Below are 27,190 nucleotides of genomic sequence, written 5' to 3'. Positions count from 1 at the left end.
CGTTAAAAAAAAAAAAAAGAGTAGAATTCCGTGATTCATCACTTACATATAATAGCCAGTTCTCATCCCCAACAAGTGCCCTCCTTAATGTCCATCACCCATTTTCCCCACCCCAGTCGGCCTTCAGTCTGTTCTCTGTACTTAAGAGTCTCTTATGGTTTGCCTCCCTCTTTGTTTTTATCTTATTTTTCCTACTCTTCCCCTGTGTTCATCTGTTAAGTTTCTCAAATTCCACATATGAGTGAAATCATGTGATATTTGTCTTTGTCTGACTTATTTCACATAGCATAGTACCCTCCAGTTCCATCCATGTTGTTGCAAATGACAAGATTTCATTCTTTTTCATTGCCAAGTGGTATTCTCTTGGGTGTGTGTGTGTGTGTGTATTTTTTTAATGTTAATTTATTTTTGAGAGAGACAGAGCATGAGGGGGGGTGGTCAGAGAGAGAGGGAGACACAGAATCCTAAACAGGCTATAGGCTCTGAGCTGTCAGCACAGAGACTGACATGGGGCTAGAACCCACCAACCATGAAATCATGACCTGAGCTGAAGCTGGATGCTTAACTGACTGAGCCACCCAGGCGCCCCTGTATATAATATATACTATATGTATATATACCCTTGTATATATATACCCTTGTGTGTATGTATGTGTATGTATATAATATATACCACATCTTCTTAATCTATTCATCAGTTGAAGGACATTTGGGCTTTTTCCATAATTTGGCTATTGTTGATAGCACTGCTATAAACATTGGGGTGCATGTGCCCCTTCAAATCAGCACTCCTGTGGCTTTTTTTTTTTTTTTTGAATAAAGGACATGGGACCATTTTGTACTCAGTTTTTATTGCTCAGTACCTTTTTTATTTTTTATTTTTTAAATGTTTATTTATTTATTTTGAGAGAGACAGCATGTGCACATGAGTGGAGGAAAGGCAGAGAGAGAGAGAGAGAGAGAGAGAGAGAGAGAATCCCAAATCCCAAGAAGGCTCTGTAGTGTCAGTGCAGAGCTTGACACGGGGCTTGATCTCACGAACTGTGACATCATGACCTGAGCCAAAATCAAGAGTCAGATGCTCAACCGACTGAGCCACCCAGGTGCCCCAGGACTTTGTAAAAATATATATATTTTATTAGAAACACTTGTTTTATTTTAACTTGTATCTATCTTGCTTCATTAAAAAATGCAAAGTATTTATTACATACACACAATTTTTAAAAAAAATCAAGGAGCACTAAATAAGTTATAAAGACAAACAGCAGTTTCTTATCTCACCCCTTTAGACTTCCTCCCAAGTGATTGTCTCAGAAAAAAATTCTTTTTAATTTTCTCCTTTAAATAATTTTAGCTGTTTCTTTGTATGTAGCCATGACTTCCTGGCATGGTAGATGATAACAAAGGGACACATATTGGTTGTACCTTACTATATGCCAGACTCTGCTCTATGTGTTAGGGATGCCAAAGGTGACAAAACAGACAAATCCCTGACTTCTTGGAATTTACTATCAAGTAGATTAAATCCTTTTTACAATCCCTCCACCCACTCCCCACACTTCCAATATAGTTATCATAATTTTTAGTTCCACTGATCTATGTTTATATTATACCTATATACATATTAATCATTTCAGTACTCCAAACTACCATGATTATATTTCTTATTTTTGCACTTCTTGAGTACTTTTTTTTTTTTTTTTCAACGTTTATTTATTTTTGGGACAGAGAGAGACAGAGCATGAACGGGGGAGGGGCAGAGAGAGAGGGAGACACAGAATTGGAAACAGGCTCCAGGCTCCGAGCCATCAGCCCAGAGCCCGACGCGGGGCTCGAACTCACGGACCGGGAGATCGTGACCTGGCTGAAGTCGGACGCTTAACCGACTGCGCCACCCAGGCGCCCCTTGAGTACTTTTTTTTTTTTTTAACATTTATTTATTTCTGAGAGACAGAGAGAGACAGAGCACTAGTGGGGGAGGGGCAGAGAGAGAGAGGGAGACACAGAACCCGAAGCAGGCTCCAGGCTCTGAGCTGTCAGCACAGAGCCCGACGCGGGGCTTGAACCCACAGACTGTGAGATCATGACCTGAGCCGAAGTTGGGTGCTTAACTGACTGAGCCACCCAGGCACCCCTTGAGTACTTTTTTTTTTTTTTAATGTCTATTTACTTTTTAGAGAGAGAGAGAGAGAGAGTACAAGCAGGGGAGAAGCAGAGAGAGGAGGGCAGAGGATCTGAAGTGGACTCTGCACTGACAGCAGCGAGCCTGACGTGGGACTCAAATTCACAAACCGTGAGATCATGATCTGAGCCAAAGTCGGTCATTCAACCAACTGAGCCACCCAGGTGCCCCAAGAGGATCTTGCAGAGCCCAACGAGGGGCTCAACCTCACCAACCATGAAATCTTGACCTCAGGGGAGATCAAGAGTCAGATTCTTAACCGACTAGACACCCAGGAGCCCCTTGAGTACTTTTAAAATAAAATAAAAATAAAAATAATAGGACTTTAAAATTGCTATAACGCCTCAAATAGTTGCACAGTGCACCTATCATCAGTTTTCTCCCAGTGCTCATATATAACAGGAAAGCAACCAGTTCTCTCATTTGAAGCCTCTGTCTTGTTTCAATCTATGTTGATTGTTCTGCAAGCCTGCTTCTTTGGCCATTGCATTACACTGTTTCCTGGATTCCGTGCCCTCCTCTGTCTCGACCTATGTCCCTTTTCTGTTGTAGTACATCCTTAGTCAAATCTAGAGGACACACAAGAAATTAACTTCTGGGTCCTTAATACATGAAAATCAGTCAATCAATTAAATAGCACCCAACAACTTGTAAGGACAAATAGTTGTTTCTTGTCCCACCCCTTCAGACTACCTCCCAATGATTGCCTTAGAAAATTACCTTTATCTTTAATCTATCTTCTGGATTGAAAGGAATTTTTCCTTCAGAATTCCGAGAGCATTGCTTCATTATCTTCTACCTTTCAGTGCTGATAACAGAACTATGATGTCGTTCTCTTTACTGTTCCTTTGAATAGGACCCATCTTTTCCTCTCTAGAAGCTTTTAAAATCTTCTCTTTATCTCTGGTGTTTACAGTTTCACAACGACAAAACTTGGTATGAATATTTCTTCATTCCTCAGAGCACCTGGATTTTTTCTACTTGTAGACTCCTGTCATTTGGGTCTGGGGAATTTTCTAGGATTATTCCTGCGATAGTTTACTCCTCTCTACCTACTCCCTCTGGCAGGAATTCTACAACTTGGATTTTGGCCTTTCTGCATCGATCCTTTCATTTCTTTTATTTTCTCTTTTCTATCTTTCTCTGCTTTGTGGGAGATTTCTAACTCTTTCTCAGCCCTTCTAAATATGTTACTATTTTGGCTATTATATTTTTAATATATAGGATAACTTTCATGTTCTCTATTTTTTAAAATAAAATTCTGTTTTGTTTTGAATGGTTGTCATATAACCTCTTCTCTGAAAGTTTTGTAGTTTAAAAAGAGCTTAGTTTTCACTGCATTGTCTCTGTCTTCTCTGGGTCCCTTTGCTCTATTTACTTAGTTTAGAATGATTAGACAAGAGTCAGTTATTTCATGGGAGGGTCACAGGATCCACCCCCCTCCCCCCCTACCAGGGGGCTATTCAGTTTCTGTTCTGCAGAGTCCATTTCTATCACTTTATTTGATTTCAGTTTTTCAAAAACTTGTTAAAACTTTTTTTTTTTTATTTGCTGTTGTTTCTTCTCCCATTCTCTTAATTTTAGGGGGAGTCCTAGAGAGGAGAGGAGCTATATCCATATGATCAATCTGCCTTTTTAGCCAGAATCTACTGGAAAAATGTAAAAGCTCTCAAAAAGACAGTTTTTGGATGACTCTTGATGATTGTCACCAACAGAGATAACAAGATTTCCAGAAGCAATCTTTAAATCTCACTTTCAAGTTTTCTGTGTCAGCCCATTAGCTCAGTTGGGCAGAACATGGCAAAATAATGCCAAGGTCATGAGTCTGATCTTCATGAAGGTCAATCAGCCTTACTTAATTTCACGAGCTTCATCATCTCCCCTAACACAAAGTCAAGAATGTTCTTTTGGATAGCCACAAAATGGGCAAGGAATAATCTAGCTTTCATTTTCTGCTACTGTTAAGACTCTGTGTTCTAGGGTATTTCTGCAACATACTTCTACAGGAACTTAAAAGGAAAAAAAAAGAGAGAGAGAGAGAGAAGAAAAAAAAATTGGCAAATTAAAGGGAAACGGTGAGAAAAAAGAATACAGACAATATCACTATAAATCAGTTCACTTCTCCTAGGGAGAAATCAACCGATATGTTTTCCAGTGTTTCCCCAGAAGCAGAGTTTAGACGGCAATTTGTGGACAAAGACTAATCAAGGGCTACTCTCTGTGACCACATTGTAAGGGAGTGAGGGCAGCGGTGGGGGGGGGGGGGGGTGTCGATTTTTGATGAAGCCACACCAGAGGCCTCAGCTGATCTCACAAAAAGTTCTGGAGCCGAAAGTCCTTTCAGAGTTGTCCTGCCTTGAGACCAGGGGACCAGATTTTGTAACTTCACATTGACCTGTTATTGGATGAGGACTACCCAGGAAGGGAGCATGAACTTCTGCAGAAGTTCCAGCTATCAGCTGACAGCAATTTCCAGAGAGTTTTGGTTTTGAAGTTGTGAGTCAGCGGTTAGTATCCAGGCAGATGGTAGAATTCACTATACCATACAGAGTACTGTCCTCTTGAAAGTTCAAGAGCTAAAATATTGGTTCTATTTTCCATGTCTCCTAGATCCTTATGGGAAGAGGAGAATGAGCAGTACATGGCAGAAGTGCAACTGTATTTGAACTGAGAAGGAACAAAGGATCTGTTTAGTCCATAACCCAGATAATTAGCTTCCAAGAAACAAAATTAGTGGAATAAACTCTCGGGGGCATTGAGTATTTTATTTCACATTACTTTTGCATTTTGTGCATTTTGAGTATATTTACTATGGTTAGCAATCATCCTTGGGTTTTATTTTATTGTTTATTTTTAAATTTTTTAATGTTTTATTTTTGAGAGAGACACAGTGGGAATGGCGGAGGGGCACAGAGGGGACACAGAATCCGAACCAGGCTCCAGGCTCTGAGATGTCAGCACAGAGCCCGACATGGGACTCGAACTCACAAGCCACGAGATCATGACCTGAGCCCAAGTCAGATGCTTAACCAACTGAATCACCCAAGAGCCCCTCTTATGTTTTAAACATGAAGCCAACGTTGCCACGTTTAGGTTTATGGGGTTAAATTAGGGCAAATTTCAAAGACAATAGTTCCAGGAAAAAGAAAAACACTCAGAATGTATTTTAACTTCAGTGAACAGAGCACAAAAAAGTAATAGTCAAAAATTCTCATTAGTTTTCACTCTTTATGGAGGAAGAGGAAATTAGTGACTTAATTATATTAAAATAGCTAAGTCTTTAAGCATATATAGAGAAAAACTTTTTTATTAGTACATTGCTTTAATATATACAGCAGGATAGGGGCTTCTGGGTGTCTCAGTGGGTTAAGCATCCCACTCCCACTCAGGTCATGATCTCTCGGTCAGTGAGTTTGAGCTCTGGGTGGGGCTCTGTGTTAACAGCTCAGAGCCTGGAGCCTGCTTCATGTTCTGTGTCTCCCTCTCTTTCTGTCCCTCCCCTGCTCATGTTCTGTCTCTCTCTCAGAATCAAATTAAAAAAAAATTAATATATATGCATATATACACAATAGGATGTATAGTACTCCCCATACTTTATGCTCTAAAATTGTATTTTGTTGTCAGTAGAAATATATTTAATGCTTTCAAAAAAAAAAAAAAAAACAACAACTGAGGAAAATAGGATATCTGCTAAAGAACTCTCATCTCCAGCCTTCCTCTTACTCTATCTCTCTCACTCTTGCCCTCTTCCCAGGCTATTGCTTATACATGTTATTTTATCTCTAGTAATTGCATTTTACTTCTTGGAAAAGGTAGAGTAATTTGATAACATCTCTTGAAGCATTTTGTCAAAAAGTCAGAAATTCAGTTTTTTCTAAGCAAGCATACGTCAAAACCATTCAAGGCAAATAGCTAAATGAAACAATGGTTTGAAACTTTAATTCTGTTGTCTCAAGCTTCAAGCCTGTGGAAAACAGAAGGTGAAGGAAGAAAGGGCACCCTCACAGCCTAAAAATCTTTTTCTCCTTGTTGTTGGGAAACTGAAGAAAATTAGTCAACTAACCCAAAACTTTAAAAGAGGGAGGGAGCAAATTTTTGTCAAGTGGTGAATTAATAAGTTGGGTATGGCAAGACGCAGAGACCAGTGGTGGCTGAGTCACGTGGAGGGAACAGCTGAGCTTGGATTCCAACCAGCAGCTGAATTCAGTGTCATGTGGTCATTGGGAACAAAGGCAGTTCATTTCTCTGTGTCATAATCAAGGCTAGGGAGCTGGTTTTAACATCATCTCAGAGAATTTTCAAGAAACTATGAAGGTTAAGCTCATTTAGTTGGATTCTGTTTCAGATGCTCAATGGTTCCTGCCTTTGTGTCAGCAAGGGCTCTGTCACCCACAAAATCTTAGAGCTATAAAATTCTAAATGCACTCTAGGATGGACAATGAAAAGTAAGTTGTCCTCCCTGCTCTGTCCTTCAGACTTCTCATTCCCTTCCCAGAGGCATTGTTTCCAGTTTCTGATATATTTGCCTCTAAGGTATTCTAAAGTGTCAATTTAAAAAATCTACACTTTGCTTTCTATTTTTCCTGCCACCACTACTTGTCACTTAGAATCACTATAATAACCTTGAAAATGAATTTAGTCTTATGAGTTTATAGTAAACCTTAACGGCTCTTGATGATTAATCACTATTTCTTAAAAAAATATTTTAACATTTATTTATTTTTGAGAGACAGAGAGCGAATGGAGGAGGGGCAGAGAGAGAGGGAGACACAGAATTTGAGGCAGGCTGTAGGCACTGAGCTGTCAGCACAGAGCCTGACCCAGGGCTCAAACCCATGAACCATGAAATCATGACCTGAGCAGAAGGTGTAACTGACTGAGCCACCCAGGTGCCCAATTTCGACTTGTTTTTAAAGTGATCCTAAACAGGGGTGCCTGGGTGGTTCAGTCAGTTATGCATCTCATGTTGGCTCAGGCCATGATCCCACGATTCATGCGTTTGAGCCCTGAGTCACCCCTGGAGCCTGCTTCAGATTCTGTGTCTCCTTCTCTCCCTCTGCTGCTTGCTCTATCTCTCTCTCTCAAAAATAAATAAACATTACAGAAAATAAAAGTGAATCACAACAAATGTATATGTCCTTAAATTTCCCCTGGGACAGATTTCTATAGTTTTCAGGGGTTATATGTTGAAATTTCTTTGAGGGCTAGGCAGGAAATCAAAATATGTAACAAGACTGGGAGAAGCCAGCAGGGAGTTATAGGTAGTGTACGACCTGAAATGCCTAGTCTAATGGTATTTCAATGACCAAGAATGTTATGTTATGTACCTAGTACAACTGAACTATATAGCTCTGTGATCCTTCATTATACACTCTACTCTTCTTAAAAATCATGAATATACTTACCCATCAGCAGCCTTCTATACCTAGCCCATTTTCCTAATTCCTTAATAATTATAGAGAGCAGCTCAATAATTTCAGAATCCTGATAGATAATTTGGTTGGGTCCCAAGTATGGAAATGTTATTTTTATTTCATAAGGCAGAATCACAGAATGCTTAAGGACACACACTCTGAAGCTGAGAGACCTGGGTTTGAGATTTGGCTTGTACATTAGCCAGATATGGCAAGTTCCCTATCCCTTTGGGAACTTAGGTTCTAATTTATCTATAAAATGGGAATAATAATAGTTGTTTTGAAGATTCTATTAGATAAGGCGGATTAAGTGCCTAGCACAGTGCTTCAAGGCACACCTACTTGGCACTCAAAAATAATCTCAATTATCATTACTTCAAAGACCTTGATACAAACTTTACACTTCTTTGGGCTGGAATTCCCTCTTAACAAACTTTTTCCAGATTTGTTTTAATCCAAAGGCCATTTCTGATAAAAGGTAGAAGCAAGATATTAATTGATTCATTCAATGATAAATATTTATTGAGTAATTTCACACGACAGGTACAATTCTCGACAGAATATTGAAGATGAATTTCCTCTTCTCGGGGAGTTTGCCTTGGAGTGAGGGAGATGGACAGCAAACAAACAAATTTATTAGTATAGGATACAATTTCAGGTACTGACAGGTGCTCGGATATAAAGGGAAGCAGAGCAAGAGCCTAGAGTGTGAAGATGGTGGCATTAGAATGTTGGTAGAATATTGATAAATCACAACTGATGAACACTTGGTTGACACAAAGGCAGAAACAGTGAATTGCATTGCCACTGGACTCAAGAAGTAGGGTGGTTCCTTTTTCTTCACACCCTTCTTAGCATTTTCTCACAAGGCTTAGTTTATTTTGGTTCCACCCTTTCTGATAATTTCACGTTGGATCCAATCTCTCACATTTGCTCTCTACTATAGACCCTACTTTTTGTCTTTTGTATTTTTTTGTTAGGAATTAAGATTACAATATGTTGTACACCTGAAACTAATAATGCTATATGTCAATTACGTCTCAAAAAAAGAAACCCCACAAAAAAACAGCCATAATAGAGGAACAGAAGAACACCACCACCACCAACAACAACAAAAAAAATTAAAAAAAAAAATCGAGATCTTCAGAGCACTTCCTGAGTAACCACAGTGACTTCTTTGGGTTCTGCTTGGTGTTAGTCATCACCAGAGACGTGTGCAAATGCTTCCCCTAATACTTTGCTGATGATTACTATAGACATGTAGCCAATCCATGGACCATATCTGGCTTCTCCCTGTACAAACCTTGAGATACAAATCATTTTTTGGTCACATTCCCAAAAAATAAATCTCCACAAAATACTGAGAAGAGAAGTCAGTTTTTACTAAAGATTTCATGAAAGGAAAACCGAAGAGTTACAGGCATACCACACAACAGATAACTTTAACTTCCTGGTTGAACACTTTCCCCTTCCCCAAATGCTACCATCAGCCACAGGGTCTCTCACTCTTTCCTATGCCTTCATATACCCTCTTCTTAGACAGAGTTAACTTAGCACTTTTCAACTTCTCCAAGTTGTAATTGTCAACCTTCCCATAGGAAGCGTCACCTCTCTGAATGGATTTAGCAAAGCAAGTCTGTCCCTAGGAAGGAATTCTCCTGCTCTCTTCCCATAGTCATCTTATTTATAAGTTGCATTCCCAACTATCTTTCTCGAGGCCAAATCTTTCTTATGAACTCTTGTTCTCTAGATCTAGTTGCCATTCTTCTTCTCCGCTTGGATGTCCCTTAGGTACTTTATTCAACCATGCCTCAAAGCAAACTTAAATTCTTTCCTGCCTTTCCAAGTCTATTCCTTTTCTATGTCTGCCATAGAAAGCAGAAAATGGCACCAGCAGCCACCCAGGTACTCCAAGGCAGAAACCTGGGAACCATCCCTGACTCGTCCTTTCTCACACCTTCTGTGTTATCACTGCCCCCATCCATCCAGCAGTTAATCACCAAGTTCTTTTGAGTCTATTTCCTGAGATATTTTCAATTTCTTTTCATCACCACTTGCCATAACAAATGGGTTCCCTTCTGCTCAGAAATTTACCACAATGCTCTATTGTTCGACGAATGGACACTAACATGAGAACACTTTATTATGATGAAAGCGTTGTCAGTTTTCCTCTTAAGAAAGCCATTTACACCTGATTAATTTGTAGAGATACCTTTCACTACACCCTCCCTCTCCTTCTCCTTCTCTTTCTCCTCCTCCTCTTTCTCCTCCTTTTTTTTTTTTTTTTATTCTTCTTTTTTTTCCTCTTTCTGGCATTTATTTTACTGAAGATACACATGCCTCTAAGGAGAAAAATAGTTTCATAAGGTTTAAAACTAAAACAAGCAGTCCCTATCCCATCTCACCTATTTCTCTGTAGAGGCAGCATTTTTCAGTTCTTTAATTAATTCATTTGGTATTCTAGATCTATATACATGCTGTCTTTCTAATTTTGACTTTTGAGCTTTGGGTCTTATTGACAACTCACTGTGATAAAATGTTCTATTATGATTATATAAAAACTATTAACAGCTAAATCAAGTAGTAAACTATGATAACCATTCTTGTACTACTTTTTATTTCCCTTAAAATTAATCACTGCCTTAAAAATTTTTTTTTTTAACATTTCTTTATTATTGAGAGACAGAGCATGAGCATGGGAGGGGCAGAGAGATAAGGAGACACAGAATGGGAAGCAGGCTCCAAGCTCTGAGCTGTTCGCACAGAGCTGGAGGCAGGGCTCGAACTGACAAGCCACGAGATCATGACCTGAGCCAAAGTTGGATGTTTAACCGACTGAGCCACCCAGGGGCCCCAATCACTGCCTTTTTGAAGCTTATGCAGTTAGTTTTCTATATACTAATTAGTATTTCAACCCTCAACTCTTTGCCAGTCACCCAAATCTCTTCTCCATTCCTTCAACTATAACATTACATATCCTTTCAACTTAATCTTCATGGTAAAATGTCCCCAGAGTGTTTTAACCTGTTCTGGTGTGGACCAGTTGTCCACAACATGCCATCCTTGGATGGCCTTTCCCCAGTATCATGGGAGTTCTCCTCACACCTCTTCTTGTGTGCCACATATTCCTCTTCCTTGTTTTATTTTTTCCCCTAATTTTGGTGAAACACACATATCAGTAGCTTCCTAAGAAAGAGTACATGGTAGGTTAGTTTTTGAGAATTTGCCATGTGTGAAGATATCCTTAATTTACTCTCATAGCTAATTGGTAGCTATGTATGTAATTCTGGGTTTGAAATTTCTTCTTTTCAGAATTTTGAAGGGTGGGGTTCTCCATTGTTGAATAGCTGTCATTGTTGCTGAGAAGCTGTATTAGTTTTCTATTTTTTTGTTAACAAATCACCACAAACCTATCAGCTTAAAATAATATCCATTTATTGGATCACAATTCTGTAGGTCAGAAATCCGAGCACAGTTCTCTGCTCAGGATACACAAGGCTGAAATCAAGGTATTAGATGGACAGATTTCTTTGGGGAGTCTGGGGAAAAATTCACTTTTAAGTTTCTTCAGGAGGCTGGCAGAATTTAGTTCTTTGTAATCATAAGACTGAGATCCCCATTTCCTTGCTGGCTGGAAGGTGGGGAGAGACCTTTCTCAGCTTCTACAGGTGCCTGCATTTCTTGCCATGTAGCCTCCTTGTCTTCAAAGCCAGTTATGGAGACCCTCCTTTGTGAGGAAGAGCCCCATCACTTTTAGAGGCCCTTTTAATGCTGATTAGGTCAAGCCTTTCTTTTTAAATTTTTTAAAAATGTTTATTTGTTTTTGAGAGGTGGGGAGGAGCAGAGAGAGGGAGACACAGAATCCAAAGCAGACCCCAGGCTCAAGCTGTCAGCACAGTGCCTGAGGCAGGGCTCCAACCCACAAACTGTGAGATCATGACCTGAACTGAAGTCAGACGCTTAACCGACTGAGCCACCCAGGTGCCCCAGGTCAAGCTTTTCTTAAAGTCAATCTGCGCCATATAACATAACCTAATTATGGGGTGAAATGCATCATATTCATGGTACACATATTCATAGTACACATGTACACATGTGGGAAATCTTGCAGCTAGATTTCTACCACAGAAGTCCAAAATTATTCTAACTCATGATCTGTAGTTTATGTCCTATTTTTACCTCTGGAAGCCTGGAGAATTTTTCCTTGTCTTCAGGTTTCTGAAATTTCATGATGTGCCTTCCAATGGGTCTATTTTTAATGATTGAACTGCATGCTATATAAGGTTTTTCAGTCTAGAAATTCACATCTTTCAATTCAATTTGAACATGTTCATTGATTATTTCCTCCCTTTCATTTTCTCTGTTCTTGTTTTCTGGAACTTTAATTATTTAAATTCTGGTCCATCTGGATTAGGCCTTTAATTCTTCTCCCTCCTCCATGTTTTCTATCTATGCTTTTTGCTCTACTTATTTTTGCACAGCATCATCTTCCAGATACTAAAATTTTCATTTAGGTTCTCAAAGGTTAATTTACAAGAGTTGATTTTTTGGTTTGGTTTCGTTTGTTTGTAACATGAATGCTTTTTCTATATGGCATCATGTTCTTGCTTTATGGATGCAATGTTTTCTCCTATTTTTTTGAGGATATTAATGAGGATTTTTTTTTTTTTTTTTAAGTAACCTTCTGTCCCTATAGTCTTTTTTCCCTTTAGGTTACTTCTGCATATTTGTTAGAGGCTTTCCTCAGAAAGCCTGATAACTGATCCTTGCTTATCTGTCTTAAACCACAAAAAGCTGATTGTAAGCTCTGAGCCCAAGATAAAGTCTTGTCAACTGGGAAATTTACTGTACAGAGACCTGCTTTTGACCATCATGTTAAGGAACCCCCGATGCTGGTATTTTTAGGCCTTTCCTTTTGGACATCTCAGACAGTCCTGGAAAGACATCTCAAAGTCTTTCAAATCTTCTGTCTAGAGGCTGTTGGCCAAGTTTTCAACATCTTGGAGCTGAATGGGGGGAAAGAACTGAGGGTGTATATTCCTGGAGGCGTGTCAGGAATTCAAAATCTTCCATGTTTTGGCACCAACAATGTATGTCATGGTTTTCTTTTCTGTTTTTTAAAGGTTTATTTATTTTTGAGACAGAGAGTGTGAGTGGGAGAGACCCAGAAAGAGAGGGGCCCAGAGGATACGAAGCCAGCTCTGTGTTGACAGCATCAAGCCTGATGCGGGGCTCGAACTCACAAAAGGTGGGATCATGACCTGGGCTGAAGTTAGACACTCAACTGACTGAGCCACCCAGGTGCCTCTATGCCATGGTTTTCTATGTTTATACCCAGTAGAGTGCTTAGAATGTTCTCCTTCCCCCTCATCTTTGTTAATTGAATTTCTACCATTCTTCAGATCTAAGCTCAATTGACCTGTCTAGAAGTAATTCTCCCCACTTGTGTAATGGGTTAAACTATGGTTCATACCACTCATAGTACTTTAATCACACCTGCCTTGAAGTATATATAATTGTTTACTTATCTCTTTACTAGGGACAAACGCATTGAGGGCCATGACTATGTCAATACAATGGAGTCTCCCATCAGGGTATCCTGCCTTTACAGGCTTTTAACAAATGCCTGTTGAATGAGTGTCAGACCAGAGAGTGATTACAAAATTACATCAGTATTTTCCAAGATGTGTCTCTACTGATTCTTTAATTTAGGACTTTCTGGAGAAACATTTTTGATCTTATTCATTTGGTTTTAGAGACATCATTCAGAAAAGTCCACTGTGTGATTGGAAATGAGACAGGAATACAGAAGTGTAATGGCCCACCATCTTCTTGTGTCAGTCAGGTAACTCCCACACAGAACTGTAAAACTGTCAAATATATAGATATTAAGATAAAGCTTTTTTTTCCATTTCCTTTTCTGAACCACTGCCAAATTATTGTCAGAGACTTCCATAACAGCAGGCACTACCAATTCTAAAATAGTTTGAAACCAACCAGTAGCATTAGCTATTTTATGGGTAGTTGACAATGCATATAAGATGTCCAGTCAAAAAAAAAATTTTTTTAATGTTTATTTATTTTTGAGAGAGAGGGAGAGACAGAGTGTGAGTGGGAGAGGGGCAGAGAGAGAGACAGACAGAGGAAGACAGAGAATCTGAAACAGGCTCCAGGCTCTGAGCTGTCAGCACAGAGCCTGACGCAGGGCTCGAACCCACAAACTGTGAGATCATGACCTGAGCCGAAGTTGGATACTCAACCCACTGAGCCACACAGGCACCCCTCTAGTTGTTTTCATTCATTCTGCATTTGTTCAAATACAATTCGATCTGAGCATCCTAATCCTGTTCTCCAGGAGAGACTCTCCCAAAAAACCTCCTTTTTCATCTTAGAAAACCCTTTTCTCAATATTAGTCATGTAGACAAGTGCCCGGTATATCAGAAGAACTTTTTCCTTCTATTATTAATTTTTGTGGAGATGTAACCTTCCTTCTCTTTGCCTCAATTTTGTTTGTAAAGATGATAAAGAAAATGCTGTAAATGTTAATCCTTAAAAGTATTTTTTTTTTAATATCTTGGAAGAAGTAACATCTAGAAATTAGGTTTTTCCCTGCTTTCTGATGTGTTGCAGGAATCATGGTAACAAACCTAAAACCTCCTAGCATTTACTTTCCTGCCAGTTCTTATTTAGTTTCTCCTTATCCTTCAAGCCTCAGCAAAAATTTCATCCCCTTTTCTACTAAGTAATCTAAGTTAAGTGCAAAACAGTTTTGGAAATATAAAAAAGATGAATAAGTAAAACTTGTAATCCTATCATTCGGAGAAAACAATTTATTACCATTGTGGAATATCTTCTAATTCTTTTTGAGGGCACAAATATATACATATTTGAACTTAAAAATTATTTGTGAAGTTAGATCAATATCTTGAATTTTTAACTTAAAAATTATAGTATGCGTATTTTCTCATGTTATAATTTTTTCAGGAGACAGTATAGTTAAGAGGTTAGCTCCTAGAGTCAAACTTTTCTCTGGGTTCAAATCTTACCTCCCCCACATATTAGCTATATGATTTTGCATTCCACAGTCTGTTTATGCCATAGTCTCCTTATGCATAAAATGGAGATGATAATGAAATATCTATTTCAGAATTTCTTTTTATTAAATAAATTACTATATATTAAACACTAGAACAATACCTTGCATGTAGTAAATAAATGTTTTTGAATTGGAACATAGTACTTTACTATTTGGATATACTATCATTTATGTAATTGATCCCTTTTTGAACATTTAGGTTGTTTCCAATTCTTTGATAGTGTAAATAGCACTGTAATGTATCAATATCCTTATGCTTACATCTGTGTACATTTACACATCTGATTATTTGTTAAATTCCTAGAAATTATGGGCTATAGAGTAATTAATTTACTATTTATTATTTCTCCCTCTACTTTTTCTCCCTCAAGAGTAAGCTCTATGAAAGTAGAAAATTTGCCTTTCTTGTTTAGTACTTCACTTCCAGTATCTAGAAGAGTCCCTGACACATAGTAAGGACTTGATAAGTCCTGTTTGTTGAAAAGAGTATATCCATTTTAAGAATCTTACCAAATTAATTTCCAGAAATTAACACTTCTTCAGAGTGTGTGAGTACCAGACTCATGACTCCCTTTTCCTTTTGACAGTGTCATTTAAATTCTTCACCTAAAGAATCATTGAAGGGCACCTGGTGGCTCAGGTGGTTAACCGTCTGACTCTTGCTTTTAGCTCAGGTCATGATCTCATGGTTGTGAGTTTGAGCCCTGGGTCAGGCTCTGTGCTGACAACTCAGAGCCTGGACCCTGCTTCTGATTCTGTGTTTCCCTCTCTCTGCCTCTCCCCCACTCATTCTCTCTCTCTCTCTCAAAAAATAAATAAACATTTAAAAAATCTTTTGATATCAGCATCCATGGGGGGTCATTAGTCTTCTGATGTGATGTTTATCATCTGTCGCTAATTGTAAGCTTGTTAAAGAAGGTGCCTAGCCTTGTACTTTTTCTTTCCTCCTCAATGTTTTGTGTATAGAATGTTCTTTTGCTGTAATTAGTCCTGTTTTCACTGTGATCATTCCTATTTTCATGACTACTAGGGTAGGACAGGACATATTGGTTCTAAGTAATAGCAACTAACAAATTTTAAGGATATGGAGTTTTTTCACAAAACTCAAGGACAAGAATGTAGTGAGAGACTCTGGAAGGGTGCAGTAGGCTCTAGAATGAAGAAATCAAAATGTTTCTCTTCCTCATTCTCTCTGCAGATCAGCTTTTCCCACTTCTCCTGCCTCTTGGGTTTTACATGTTACAGTTCCAGCCATGTTTAGAGACTAACCTCCCTATTTTGAATCCTAATTCAGACTTTCTGGGGCACCAGGGTTTCTGAGATAGAGAATTTGATTGGCCTGACTTGGTTTGGGTCAAGCTTCCAGTCTAATTAATCTTGCCATGAGAATAGGAATTATGTAATACAACATGGCTACCAGGTGCCCATTTCTGTGAAGGGAGGATCAGTTCTGAGAGAAGGGGGAGAATTAGTTTGAGCTAAGCAGAAACTCCTAAAAGCACTTGCCATAATAATCTTACTCAAATCCGTTCCTCATCTGAATTTGTTGGTTTACATAAACTTTGTGCATCTTTAGATCCCAGAAAGAATCTCCAATTTTATTTTTTTTTTAATATATGAAATTTATTGTCAAATTGGTTTCCATACAACACCCAGTGCTCATCCCAAAAGGTGCCCTCCTCAATACCCATCACCCACCCTCCCCTCCCTCCCACCCCCCATCAACCCTCAGTTTGTTCTCAGTTTTTAACAGTCTCTTATGCTTTGGCTCTCTCCCACTCTAACCTCTTTTTTTTTTTCCTTCCCCTCCCCATGGGTTTCTGTTAAGTTTCTCAGGATCCACATAAGAGTGAAACCATATGGTATCTGTCTTTCTCTGTATGGCTTATTTCACTTAGCATCACACTCTCCAGTTCCATCCACGTTGCTACAAAAGGCCATATTTCATTTTTTCTCATTGCCACGTAGTATTCCATTGTGTATATAAACCACAATTTCTTTATCCATTCATCAGTTGATGGACATTTAGGCTCTTTCCATAATTTGGCTATTGTTGACAGTGCTGCTATGAACACTGGGGTACAAGTGCCCCTATGCATCAGTACTCCTGTATCCCTTGGATAAGTTCCTAACAGTGCTATTGCTGGGTCATAGGGTAGGTCTATTTTTAATTTTCTGAGGAACCTCCACACTGCTTTCCAGAGCGGCTGCACCAATTTGCATTCCCACCAACAGTGCAAGAGGGTTCCCGTTTCTCCACATCCTCTCCAGCATCTAGAGTCTCCTGATTTGTTCATTTTGGCCACTCTGACTGGCGTGAGGTGATACCTGAGTGTGGTTTTGATTTGTATTTCCCTGATAAGGAGCGACGCTGAACATCTTTTCATGTGCCTGTTGGCCATCTGGATGTCTTCTTTAGAGAAGTGTCTATTCATGTTTTCTGCCCATTTCTTTACTGGGTTATTTGTTTTTCGGGTGTGGAGTTTGGTGAGCTCTTTATAGATTTTGGATACTAGCCCTTTGTCCTATATGTCATTTGCAAATATCTTTTCCCATTCCATTGGTTGCCTTTTAGTTTTGTTGGTTGTTTCCTTTGCTGTGCAGAAGCTTTTTATCTTCATAAGGTCCCAGTAATTCACTTTTGCTTTTAATTCCCTTGCCTTTGGGGATGTGTCGAGTAAGAGATTGCTACGGCTGAGGTCAGAGAGGTCTTTTCCTGCTTTCTCCTCTAAGGTTTTGATGGTTTCCTGTCTCACATTCAGGTCCTTTATCCATTTTGAGTTTATTTTTGTGAATGGTGTGAGAAAGTGGTCTAGTTTCAACCTTCTGCATGTTGCTGTCCAGTTCTCCCAGCACCATTTGTTAAAGAGACTGTCTTTTTTCAAGAATCTCCAATTTTAGAACTATAAAGATACTTGATAGTCCCAATTATTTTTTTTATCTCTGTCTTTCTTGAGAACTTATTTTCTACACTTAGTATTTGGTATTATATTAAGCAATAGGTTATTTTCTAATGGTTTTATTCAGGGAGCTTTTGATTTCCAAACTGAGTATGCAATCAGAAGTGGAGTAGCATCTCTCAAATTTCATTTCTATATACTTAGAAGGTGTTCAGTTAATATTTGGTCAATAGAGGACAGTATGGTACTAGCACAAAAACAGACACTAAAATCAATGGAACAGAATAGAGAACCCAGAAATGGACCCACAAACACATGGCCAACTAATCTTTGACGAAGCAGGAAAGAATATCCAATGGAATAAAGACAGTCTCTTTAGCAAATGGTGCTGGGAAAACTGGACAGTAACATGCAGAAAAATGAACCTGGACCACTTTCTTACACCATACACAAAAATAAACTCAAAATGGATGAAAGACCTAAATGTAAGACAGGAAGCCATCAAAATCCTCAAGGAGAAAGCAGGCAAAAACCTCTTTGATCCTGACCACAGCAACTTCTTACTCAACACATCTCTGAAGGCAAGGGAAACAAAAGCAAAAATGAACTACTGGGACCTCATCAAAATAAAAAGCTTCTGCACAGTGAAGGAAACAATCAGCAAAACTAAAAGGCAACCAACAGAATGGGAGAAGATATTTTCAAATGACATATCATGTAAAGGGTTAGTATCCAAGAATCTATAGAGGAATTATCAAACTCAACACCCAAAAAACAAATAATCCAGTGAAGATATGGACAAAAGACATGAATAGACACCTCTCCAAAGAAGACATCCAGATGGCCAACTGACACATGAAAAAATGCTCCACATCACTCATCATCAGGGAAATACAAATCAAAACCACAATGAGATACCACCTTACACCTGTCAGAATGGCTAAAATGGACAACTCAGGAAACAACAGATGTTGGCAAGAATGTGGAGAAAGAGGATCTCTTTTGCACTGCTGGTGGGAATGAAAACTGGAGCAGCCATTCTGGAAAACAGTATGGAGGTTCCTCCAAAAGTTAAAAATAGAAGTACCCTACAACCCAGCAATTGCACTACTAGGTATTTATCCAAGGGATACAGGTATGCTGTTTTGAAGGGACACATGCACCCCAATGTTTATAGCAGCACTATCAACAATAGTCAAAATATGGAAAGAGCCCAAAATGTCCATCAATGGATGATGAATGGATAAAGAAGATATGGTATATATACAATGGAGTATTACTCAGCAATCAAAAAGAACAAAATCTTGCCATTTGCAACTACATGGATGGAACTGGAGGGTATTATGCTAAGCAAAATTAGGCAGTCAAATAACAAATATCACATGACTTCACTCATATGAGGACTTTAAGATACAAAACAGATTAACATAAAGGAAGCAAAAATAATATAAAAACAGGGAGGGGGTCAAAACATAAGAGACTCTTAAATATGGAGAACAAACAGAGGGTTACTGGAGGGGAGATTGGAGGGGGGATGGGCTAAATGGTAAGGGGCATTAAGGAATCTACTCCTGAAACCATTGTTGCACTATATGCTAACTAACTTGGATATAAATTTAAAAAAAGGGGGCACCTGGGTGGCTCAGTCGGTTAAGCGTCTGACTTCAGCTCAGGTCATGATCTCACGGTCCGTGAGTTCGAGCCCCGCGTCGGGCTCTGTGCTGACAGCTCAGAGCCTGGAGCCTGTTTCGGATTCTGTGTCTCCCTCTCTCTCTGACCCTCCCCCATTCATGCTCTGTCTCTCTCTGTCTCAAAACTAAATAAATGTTTAAAAAAATTTTTTTTTAAATAATAAATTAAATAAAGTGGTAAAAAAAATAATTTTGGTCAATAGACTGAAGTGCTTGATAAGTGCTTTGAATTCTTTGGAAGAGCTAAAAGAACCCATCCTGTCAAGTGAAAAGATTACATCTTGAGTTCTTTTCCCCTAATGTGTACTAGGCATAAAGATACTACAAATAACTAGTAGAACCAGGAATGTCTCTAAAACACATTCCAATTTCATGAGCAACTTTTCATCTCCATCACCACCTTTGCTGAGTTCATCACCATCTATCTGAGAGACTTATTGCATTAGACTCCTGTGCCATCTCCGTGTTGGCTCTCTTGCTCCTTTCCAACCCATTCTTCTCATAATAGGAAAAAGACTCTTCTTAAAATACAAATCTAATCATGCCATTCCTCTGCTTGAAATGCTTCAGTGACTTCATATTTTCCTTAGAATAAAATCCAACCTACTACCCTGGTCTACAAAACTCAGTGTGACCTGACCTCAACTGATCTCTTCAATCTCATTTTTCAAGTCATTCTCCCCTTGCCGGCTGTGCTCTGAGTGTCCAGTCTTCTTTCAGTTCCTCGGGTACATCAAGATCTTTCTCTCCTCGGGACCTTTGCACATGCGACTTATTACCTCTGTCAGGAGGACTGCAACCCCTACAACATTGCTTCTCCTTACAGGTCTCAGCTTGAATGTCACCATATTTTTTTGACCTGATTCTTCCTGAATACCCTCTCTAAGATCATTTTCCTCTGCTCTTTTCTATTTTAGCCTTATGTTTATTTCCTACAAAGAACGTTTACAACTCACAACTGTTTTATATTTCTCCTTACAGTTTTTGGGGTCTGTCTTCCTCTTTATATTACAAACTGCATGAGTATTTAGGAACTGTGTTGGGTTTCCCTCCTTCTCTATTGTATCTTCAACATCTTCCACAGTGCGTGGCATATAGTAACTGCTCGAAATGTATTTGTTGATTTTATAAACAAATGAGTAATAAGATAAAATAGAAATTAAGATGCTAATTTTCCAGTAGTTTCACGTGGTTCCAGTACTTTCTAGTTGTTCTATGATGGATTAGAAGGCAAACTTCCATGGTTGATACTATGTCATTTTAAGCAAATCATTTCATCTTTCTGCTCTTTAGTCTTCCCATACATAAATAAAATATAATCATACCCTATATGTTTATGGAAACATCAAGGCAATTTGGGAGTGATGGTGAGTGACCTTACTACTAATTATGCATGCAAATTATGTATGTATGTGTGTGTCTAAGAAAATTAAAAGTGTTATCACCTGAATTTCTTTTCCCTGAAAACCGGGACATTTGTCTATACAAACTAATAGAAGTTTATCTGGCAATAGGTATGATTACATTAGAAAAAGATCTTTTAGTAAATCCCCATGAATCAATTTGTATTTCTTCTTCAATGAGGGTGGGGGTGGAAAAGGGGCTTGCAAAATCTGAAGGAGCTGGGAGGAAGTGTTTTGAAATTGTGACTGTAGAATTCTGTTTTTAACTCTGCCTGGACGATTAAGATGTACGGTACTGTCAGAAGTTTCCAAAGCTAATCTTCATAGGCCTGGGATCACAGTTTCTGGAACTTCTTTTTCTAATAGTTTGATTTTTTATGCTTTTATACTTTCTTTTATATTTTTTTACTTTATTAGTATCTTACAAACTTTATTATATTTATGACACTTTGCAATGCATTTTCACATTCATAATCATGGGAGAAATTATCACTATTTTAGAGGTATGGAAACAGAGATTAAGTAATTTGCCCCCAGGCCACTTACTTGGCGGAAGGTATTGGGTGGGAGATGGAGGTAAGGTGGGGAGGTGAACAGGTGCTCTCAAAGCCTTTGGACTTCTTATGCCCTACGCCATTTCTCTCAGAAGTGCTAGGTCTGCTAAACTGACATTTCCTGGTGGCCCTAATAGAGATCTGCAAGTAAGTAATGGAGGTGAGTTTATAAATGGTACCACTCAAAAAAAATCTATAATTGGGCAAGCATCTGGAGTATTGATCTTAGTGATCTTGCCAATATTCATATATAAAACCTCTTTTCTTTGGTTTATGACTTATTCCATTTTTGGAACACTTGATACGCTTTTTAAAATCATGACTACACAGTTCCGAAAGATTGGTCTATTAACTATTTTGCCACCTAAGTTCAAAACGATCTTGATCTCCTAGTGCCCTCTACTGAAATAGCCATAGTATAACAACTAATTTCTTCTAAGATACAGTATTAAAAGTTCTAAGGATACCAAAACGCCTCTAATTTGGTAGTGACTCTTCAACAAATTCTTAATTTCTAAGTATATTATATTATATTATATTTATTATATTATTATACAAAGAAATTATACTGCCAGTACCTAGCTCAGTGAAACTCAGAGGTTACTCAATAAGTGTTTGGTGAATTAATTTACGTGTACTTTGGTTTATTCTAGCAGCTTTCATGTGACCATCTACTGTGGGATTTTTCTACAAAGTAATACCATTCTTTTGCGGTTTCAATAGGTCCTCATAATTTTCTCTTCTGTTCCTATAGCATTGTCTTGAGACTTGGCAGCCAGAGTGATAGCTAATCTTTTCCCCTCTCACCCCATAGATTGCCATTTTTGGTTTTGCCAAAAATACAGTAGAAGTTTACAAGAACGTGGGCTCTTGAGTAAGACAGATCTGAGTTTAAGCCCAGACTGCCACTTCCTCAAGCAAGTTTCTCACCCTTTTAAAGGTCTTCCCATATGTAGAGTGGGGAAATAGTCAGACCCAACTCCGAGGATGATTGTGAGGATGCAAATCATATGATGCAAATAAAAGGCTTGGTACAATGCTTGTCACTTGGCAACTGCTCAGTTATTTTTAGCTTTTATTATTTATTATTTTTGTTTTTAGCTTAGGCAGGTTTGGTCTTGAATACTGAATTCACTGGCAGAATGAATGCATGGGGAAGACCCTCTGATTGTTGCTATACTTGACAGCCTTTGCAGAATGTATCTGTTCAATAAAAATCTATCTACAGCAAGAAAATTTCTGAAGACCCCCGCCTTCTAGAATTCTTTTTCGTATCTCACGTTCTAAAAATTTTCAGCCAAAAAGACTTGTCATAGATTCCTATCCTTTGGGGCTTGTTTATACATATCAATCATTTTTATTAGCTCTTCCTCATTCTTTGTGAATTATCTTCATTTAATAACATGTGAGGGACCTGGAACACAGAGAGGAGGAAACTTGGAAATCATGGAACTGGAAGAAGATAGAAGCAAAGTTTTATTTCTTTCACCATACTAATGTAAAGGAGTTGGCTATATTTTAATTTTGTTTTATTTTAATGAAAGAAAAATCTTTAGTTTGTTGAGATTTTTAATTTAAAATTTTATCACATTCATGCATGTACATTGTTTAAAAGGCCAAATAGTATGATAAGGTTTATAACGAAAAATGCAGGGGCATCTGGGTGGTTCAATCGGTTAAACATCTGGCTCTTGATTTCCGCTCAGGTCATGATCTCACCATTCATGAGTTCAGTCCCCACATCAGGCTCTGTATTGACAGCATGGAGCTTGCTTGGATTCTCTGTCTCTGTCTCTGTCTCTCTCTCTGCCCCTTCTTGCACAAATGCACACACCCACACTTTCTCTCTCAAAGTAAATAAATAAACTTAAAAAAAAAAGAAAAAGAAGAATGCAATCCTTGGTCCCATCTCTCCCCCCAAATGGCCCCCTCCCTCCATTTCCTAGCAGTCACTGCTTTCAAGTGTTGCAGCTGGCTGCTCTGGGATTAAGCTCATATTTCTAAGCAACATGCCTATAGAGCATTTCTTAATATTTCCACCCCACATTCATAGGCACGTATACACTTCTACTTCCCTTCTCTCCATCCCCCCTCGTCTAGTCATGTTGTTAGACGAATACTTAGTATTTGTTATTATGACTTTTATATACACACTACTCACAGTTCAACTAAGTATGAAGACTCTTCTTTTTCTTTTTTTTCTTTTTTTTAAATTTATTTATTTTGAGAGAGACAGAGAGAGCACAAGCCGGGGAGGAACAGAGAGAGGGCGAGAGGGAAAGAGAGAGAGAGAGAATCCCAAGCAGGCTCCACACTGTTGGTGCAGAGCCTGATGGTGGGGCTCAAACTCACGAAGCCTGAGATCATGACCTGAGCTGAAATCAAGAGTTGGACGCTTAACTGACTGAGCCACCCAGGCGCCCCTTATTTTTCCTTTTTGGTGCTAGTTTTTATTTTCCCTCAGTTAATAGTTGCCTGGTGCCTTCACTTAGTTTGCTACATGATTATGACAAGTTTCCCTCCCAACTCTTAGGAAGAATTTAAATATCCTCTCAGAGCATTATATGTATCAGGAAAGCCACTGGTTTCTTTACATCTTAAGATAATCATCCTGTAATTCTCCAAGGTCTTGTTCCAATCTGGGTTCTGCCTTATAGTAGTCATCCAAGGTGACTGTTTTCTCCATCTAGTTGAGAAATCTCTTTGCCTGGGTGCTTTACTGGACTCTGTTTCCTGGGTCCTCTATCTCCCTCTGTCCTGGATATAGTTCCGTTGCCCCTCTTTCCTCCTTAACTCCTGTACTCTTTTCTTCGCTCTGCTGTGTGCCTTCCCTAAGATGCTGACATGATTCTTTTTGGCCTTTGATTGGGTTTGGTCAGTGGGAGACACAACACTAAGTCTGAGGGAGGGAAGAAAGTGAAGACGAGGTATTTATTCTCCTGACTCCTGCCCTATGTTTAGAGCCACAGCTCCTGACAGGTGGCCCTCTTCATAGGCATTGTCTCCAGATTCCAGGAACCCCGCTCTCATTTTGCCCCTTTAGGCCTAACAGTGTTAATAGGCTCAGAGTGCTGCACTACCCCTTATTGCTTTCCCAAAACCCTGTCCACACCCTCTAAAACATTCCCTTTATTAAACTCTCTTCAGTTTGAGTGTGCCATTTAGTTCATCCTTTCTTTTTGGTGACACATTCTCTAGCATCTTCTTGCGAAAGGGTGCATCAGAAGTGATTTTTTTTTTGAATACCTCATCTAAAAATGTCTTAATTTTACCCTTACACATGACTAATGATTTGGTGAGGATTGAATTCTAGGTTATAAACCATATTCTTTCATATTGTTGTTTTTGCTTTATGTTTTCTAGCTTTGATTATTGCTGTTGAAAAGTCTGAAAATTTTCTGGTTATTCACCCTTTGCATGTGACTCTTTCTTCTTTCTTTCTTTCTTTCTTCCTTTTATTTTAGGGAGAGAGAGTGCAAGTAGGGGACAGGGGCAGCGGGAGAAAGAGAGAGAGAAAGAGAGAGACAGAGAGAGAGAGAGAGAGAGAGAGAGAGAGAGAGAGAGAGAGTCTAAAGCAAGCTCCATGCTCAACTCAGAGCCCGATGTAGGGCTCAATCTCATGACCATGAGATAATGACCTGAGCCAAAATCTAGAGTTGGATACTCAACCAACTGAGCCACCCAGGTGCCCCATTATTATTTTCTTTCTAAGAGCTCTCACAATTTTTTTTTATTTTTTAAAGTTTATTTATTTATTTTTTGGGGGGAGAGGCAGAGAGAGGAGATAAAGAGTCCCAAGCAGGCTCTGAGCTATCAGCACAGAGCCTGAAGAGGGAATAAAAATATTTTTAAGTCACTATATTCAGAACAGAGCCCCCCCAAAATTGTAACAGTGGGGTGCCTGGGTGGCTCAGTCACTTGAGTGTCCAACTTTGGCTCAGGTCATGATCTCAATGGTTCGTGGGTTCGAGCCCCACTTCGGGCTCTGTGCTGACAGCTCAGAGCCTGGAGCCTGATTTAGATTCTGTGTCTCCCTTTCTCGGACTCTGACTGACTCATGTTCTGTCTCTCTCTGTCTTTCAAAAATGAATAAACGTTAACAAAAATTAAAAATAAAAAAATAAATAAAACAATCTTCTGTATGTATGTCCAGATTAAAAAAACAAAAAGACTGTAAAAGAGCAGAGAGTCAGCTGTGAGACAATATTAAACAGTCTAGGATATCTGTAATTGGAATATCTGAAGGAGATTTCACTTCAAATAGAAATAAGCAGCTGAGAATCATCAGACACTTGAGGAAAGTTTTTAACATGGAAGAGACCAATAGAAATAGTCAAAAGGAACTTGGAGAAAACTGAGACAAATAGGTAACAGAAAAAAAAATCCTACTGAAAAATGTAATTTAACATAAGTGTATAGGAAATCACTGAAGAAGAAATACACGAAATTTCCTATAGCTGAAAGACAAGTTTTAGGACTGAATGAAACTCATTTTGTACTCAGCACAACAAATTTTAAAAACCCACATCAAGGCACATCATTGTTGAATTTCAGACCTGAGATTAAGAAAAGATTATGAGAGTGGCACTGGGTGGCTCTGTCAGTTGAGCGTCCAACTCTTGATTCAGCTCAGGTCATGATCCCTGGGTAGTGGGACTGAGCCCCACATTTGGCTCTGTGCTGTCAGCCAAAAGCCTGCTCGGGATTCTCTGTCTCCACTCTCTCTGTCCCTCCCCCCCTTCTCAAAATAAAGAAACTTAAAAAAATATTTGTATCCTTTTAAAGCTTGCTTTTAACTTTGTTAAGTGAGACCAGAGTAATCTTTAATACAGAGCTAATTTTTATCCCACTGCTGGGGCAATGCCCCATGAATTATAATTTTTCCCCTTTGTGAAGATGGCGGAACAGCATCTGTTTTTTGTGTGTCTCTCGTCCTTGAAATGCAGCCAGACCAACACTAAACCATCCTGCACACCTAGAAAACTGGTCTGAGGATTAACACAACAATCTGCACAACCTGAACCACAGAACTCAGCAGGTACGTGGCACGGAGAGGTGAATTTGGGGAGCGAGAAGCCTCGGAAGCTAGGGAACTGCTTTTGCAGGTGGAGAGAGGACAGAGACTGGGGAGGGAGGGAGAATACAGGAAAAGCACCCCTCCCCAAAAGCAGCTGGAGAGAAAGTGGAAAACTGGAAACAGCTGCAGGGACTAAATTAAGAAGGGAGAAAGGAGAAAGGATTTAACTTCCATTAAGACTGTAAACAAGGGGAGCGCAAAGGCTGCAACTCCGCAGCTCCTTACCTGGCAGTGCTCTGGTGGGAAGGGCGAATCCCCAGGAACAGAGTGGGGTCCGGGAGGTTCTTGGGCCACACGGGGAAAAGCGGTTCCACTGCTGGAAGGACATTTGGTAGAGACTGTTGAAGCCCCCTGGTCCCAGCAGACCCCGGAAGGCGGCCACATTCGCTGGTGCTGGGGCAAGGTCCTTAAGGGTGAAGCCTGGTGCCAGATGTGTATTGTGATTTTCCATAATCCCTAAAATGCTGCTGCTCACTGTCTCACAAACTTTTTCTGGGGCAGACTGGCACCTGCCTGCAGTCTCGGAGCACCGGCAGCAGCAGGGTCCAGCAAGCATTCCTGGGTACAGCCGGCATTTGGGGTTGCTCGGTGAGACCCTCCCACAGAGGGGCAGAATGGGTCAAAGCCGCAGTCCTTCAGAAGTAAGGGGCTGGGGAAAACAGGCGCACCTGAGACAAAACTCCGGAGAGAGGTACTGCTGGGACCTGGCCACAGACAGTGAAAAAGCAGGGAGTGGGCGAGAGCTGAAATGAGAGGACGGGTGCGCGATTGCTGATCCGGGAGAACAGAGTTCCGATACTAGAGACTGGGTAGCTGGGTGACGCCAGTTTCACGGCTCCCGCGCATGCGCATACGCACCTAATAGAGCCACA

The 27,190-nt window shown here is 39.4% G+C and overlaps 1 pseudogene; it reads right to left on the bottom strand.

Annotated features, from left to right (window-relative positions):
• Positions 1–26,893, bottom strand: part of LOC123586578 — a 44,824-nt pseudogene extending 17,931 nt beyond the window's left edge.
• Positions 26,894–27,190: the final 297 nt, after the last annotated feature.

The sequence above is a fragment of the Leopardus geoffroyi genome, chromosome C3 (genome assembly GCF_018350155.1).
Source record: "Leopardus geoffroyi isolate Oge1 chromosome C3, O.geoffroyi_Oge1_pat1.0, whole genome shotgun sequence".
NCBI lineage: Eukaryota > Metazoa > Chordata > Mammalia > Carnivora > Felidae > Leopardus > Leopardus geoffroyi.
Note: the sequence above shows the minus strand (reverse complement) of the source record. Positions and strands in the feature narration are given on the sequence as shown.